We start from the raw sequence: 4,208 nt of genomic DNA on the forward strand, positions 1-4,208 counted from the left end.
TTCCAATCCCAGAATATAACGCCGCTGCAAAAGACCGTGGCATGTGTCTTTGAGAATTCCTTTCTGTGTGACAGTAACTAAATATTGTACAGCTCAAAGCAGGAATGCATGGAGAGATATTGACAACAGGTCGAATGTTCACCTGGGATGAAATCACTGCTTGCGTGTACCTTTAGCTCGGTCAGGAAGCCACTTAACAGGTGGGAACTCCATGCATCATTCAGCATGTTCCCTTTCTCACAAAATACGGCGGTGTGGCCTAATGGATAAGGCGTCTGACTTCGGTGCTTGACATGGTGGAAGTTATCAGAAGATTGCAGGTTCGAGTCCTGCCACGGTCGTTTTGAAAACCTGGCGGATTCGGTTCCATTCTGTCCCTCACTCCATGCAGCCAACTGGTTGTCTTAATGCCGCGTGGGGATTAACCGGAGTACTGCACCATCGGTGAAAATGTAATGCCTCGTCTTCACAACATATCATATTATGTGGTATTTCTGCAGACACTTTCATAAACAATTGGTTGGAGCTTCTCAGACGCTCAGGAGGTGCTGCTGGGAAGGTGAAGTTTATTTCCCATTGAGCTCCGTCTCCGAGCACACCTCATCGGCGAGGATTCACCACCCAGCAGTGACGGTACATTGTCCTGTCTCCAACCCTCCTTCTCTTCTTGGACTCAGCGCACTGGTCCTCTGCCTGTTCTGGGATATCTTCATCACTAATTGCCAACTGGTCATCAACCGCCTCAGCATCAGGACACCCTCTGAATACGCTGCCCTCCCGAATCTCAACCCCCATCCCCAAATTTACCTTCAATCACGCAGACAAAGTGCTGCTGTTGTAGAGTGGCGGACTGACCTCTACCTTGCTGAGACAAGGCGGGAACTCTCAGACACGTCTTCATCCCTACACCTTGAATAATCCCGACTGCGGACAATCACAGAACTGTCTCCGGGGTGCGGACGACCACAGAACTGTCTCCGACATTATTACAGACGTCATCAACTCTGGAGAACCTGCATTCACTGTACAAAACTCATGGTTCCATTGCCCTGAACTGCTCGCTCTACCTCCTACTCGATTCACAAATCTGATTGTCCAGGTAGGCTCATTGTCTCGGCCTACTCCTGCCCCACTGATTATGTGTTCGCATAGCTCCAGTCCATCCTATGCCCCATACTCAGTCCCTTCCCACCTGCATTCGCGAACCTTCCCGAGCTCTTGATCGACTCACTAAATTCCAGTTCCCTGGCTATGACCATCTCATATTCTCTGTGAACGTCCAGTCCCCGTATTAAAAGGCCTTAAAAATCTCCACATTTCTCAAGGAAAGAACCAACCAGTTCCCCTCTATCATCACCATCCTCCGTCTGGCAGAACTGGTCCTCACCTCAACAGTTTCTGCTTCGGTTCCTCCTACTAACTCCAAATTCAATGTGTAGCCATGGACACTCGCATGAGTCCAGATATGTCTCCCATTTCGTTGGCTAAGTAAAACAGTCCATGTACCTGTGATGGTCCGGTCCGTGAAATCCGCATTCCCGTTCACATTCCGGTTCATCGATCCTTATTCCGGGTTTTCCTGTGTTCCCTTGTTCCATTGAGTGCCTTAATTGAGGCGCCTGATTCTCGTTTTGGGCTAGCACATAAATACCTCTGGAAACCAAGGATTGGCTGCCGGATTGTTCCCTTACCCTCCCAGTCTGAAACCCTCACAGTACCTCGGCGGTTTCCTCGGCAGTCACCTCGGCAAGTATCCTCGACAGTTATCCCGGCACTGCGTCCTAGAAGGGACCCGCCTGTGTGTCCCAGAAGGGTTCCGGCCCTGCGTCCTGGAAGGGTCCGTACATTGTGTCCTAGAAGTGTCCCGGCCCTGCACCTTAAAAGTGTCCCGGCCTTGCGCCCTGGAAAGGTCCCTGCCCTGCGTCCTAGAAGGGTCCCGGCCCTGCGCTCCAAGGAGGGTCCCGGCCCCGTACGTAAGAGTCTAATCAAGCCGAGTCCAAGAACAGAGCCAAATCTACTCCAAGAGCCACGTCCTGCCTGGATTTCCTCGTCCTGCGCTGCAGCTCCTCGCCCAGCCCAGGAGTCGCCGCCATTCCAGGAAAGCCTACCATTCCATCCCCAGACCATATTTCGGGCATTCTGAACGTCTGCTTTTCTTTCTCCTACCTCCATCCAGGCGGAGGGATGCTCACAAAGCGCGTTGGCCACTTGCGTAGGTTACGGCGTCGAAGTGTCGCAGAAGTATAAATCAGCCTTTAGGAAGAAGCCACCAGATGTATCGGCAACAGTGATGTGGTTGCGGGATCGTAGGGCCGACCACTGAATTGCTTCCAGGCGATAGACAGAAATAAAAATGACCCAGGGCTCATAAGAGAATCTGAATGTCACAATCTTTATAACGACACGGAGAACGAGTGTTTACCTCAGATTCATTCAGAGTCCAGAGTGTTCCTTAACCAGAAGCACTGGATGAACAAGGGATGTGCAAAATGCTGAGCGGTGGATTATTGGCAATACTTATCACATTTACTCATGCAGAGTCAAATATCGCTGTGATGATTGTACGTTCTAGTATCAATTGTTTGGCGACAATAAAGTATGAAGTATAAAGTATTTTGCTCATTTGATAGTTGTGTATTGCTGTGTGCAGCGCTTTATCAGCTTCCCTGGTGGTCTAGTGGTTAGGATTCGGCGCTCTCACCGCCGCGGCCCGGGTTCGATTCCCGGTCAGGGAATTAACATATTGTCGCTGTAATTTAATGTGCTAATTTTATATTATGGTGTGGATTAGCTTGCTTCCACTATAACCCCATTCCTGTCTATGCTTAACCAGCATTGGCCTGATTCAGCACCATAAAACCACAAAATATAGGATCAGAATTAGGCCCTCGGGCACATCGGGTTTGCTTCGACATTTCCTCTGAGCCCCATTCTCCTGCTTTTGTATCATTTCATGCCCTGATCAATCAACAATCTATCGATCTCTGACAATTATACAAAAAAACTTGGACTCCACAGGGGCTCGTGGCAACAAATTCAACAGATTCACCGCTCTATGGCTAAAGAACTCACTCCTCATCTCTGTTCTAAAAGGACGGTCCCCTATCGCGAGGCTCCGTCCTTTGGTCTTATTTTCTCCCACCATAGGAAACATCCTCTCAACATCCGCCCTATCAAGGCCTTTCACCATTCGATAGGTTTCAATGAGGTCACCGCGCAACCTACTGAATTCCAGTGAATGCGGGCCCGGCGCCGGCAAACGCTCTTCATGTCACTAGCCAATCCATCCTAGCATCATTTCTGTGAATCTCCTTGGAACTCTGTCCAGGTCAGCAATACTTCCTCAGGTAAAGGAACTAAAAATGCTTACAATACTCCAAGCAAGGCCTCACCAGTGCTTTGTAAAGTCTCTGAATCACATCCTTGCTTTATATTCTAGTCCTCTTGAAATGAAAGTGAACATGTGCCTTTATCACCACAGATTCACCCTACAAATTAGCCTTTGGGACATTATGGTGCAGTTGTGTACGTCGCAATTGGAGGCCTGTACAAGGACTCCCAAGGCTCTTAGCGCCTCAGTTTTATTGCTTGCATTTTCTCTCCTTTTAGAAAGTGTGCTCCTTCATTTTTGATAGCAAAGTGTTCGACCATGTATCTCCCTGCACTGCATCCCATCTGCCACTTCTTTTTCCATTCTCCCAGTCTAAGTTCGTCTGTAACCTCTCTACCTCCGAGAAGGACCTCCTGCTCGTTTCGCTCTGAAGAATCTGTACATGGTGAGTGGAGTGATTCGACTATTCCAGGTTCCAGGTCCCTGCAGTGGAACTGTTGGAATGTTTCATTAATTTCATCTGCTTTACCGGTGAGATCAAAAACCGTTTCATGACAATATACTGTGCCCGTTTAGCGCTCATGTAAGCTTCTTCATCTAATCTATTTGCTATCTGTCTACCTGTGCACCAGCAAGACACGTTTAATTAGAAAGAGGACAGTCAACGCACCAGTGTCTACTCTGATTCTGACTGTTGGTGGTTGATCGAAGTCTTCGTGTTTACACATTCGTCCCGGCGGTGAATGCATCACGGGATGACATTGTTCCGCATTGCCCGTAAGAAGTGAAAAGTGAGTCAGAGACAACATGATTGTTCAGCAATGCGTCTGTATCTCCATCGCCTGATCACAGCGGTAGTCGGCTTAGTAACCAAGCA

At 48.7% G+C, this 4,208-nt stretch overlaps 2 non-coding genes across 2 annotated transcripts; both read left to right on the top strand.

Moving 5' to 3' along the window:
- Positions 1–248: 248 nt before the first annotated feature.
- trnar-ucg (transfer RNA arginine (anticodon UCG)) lies at positions 249–341 on the top strand. The gene is made up of 2 exons: positions 249–285; positions 306–341. It is a non-coding gene; the product is annotated as a tRNA-Arg (tRNA).
- A 2,322-nt stretch (positions 342–2,663) lies between these two features.
- Positions 2,664–2,735, top strand: trnae-cuc (transfer RNA glutamic acid (anticodon CUC)). The gene has a single exon. It is a non-coding gene; the product is annotated as a tRNA-Glu (tRNA).
- The last annotated feature ends 1,473 nt before the right edge of the window (positions 2,736–4,208 follow it).

The sequence above is a fragment of the Mobula birostris genome, chromosome 13 (assembly GCF_030028105.1).
Source record: "Mobula birostris isolate sMobBir1 chromosome 13, sMobBir1.hap1, whole genome shotgun sequence".
Classification (NCBI taxonomy): domain Eukaryota; kingdom Metazoa; phylum Chordata; class Chondrichthyes; order Myliobatiformes; family Myliobatidae; genus Mobula; species Mobula birostris.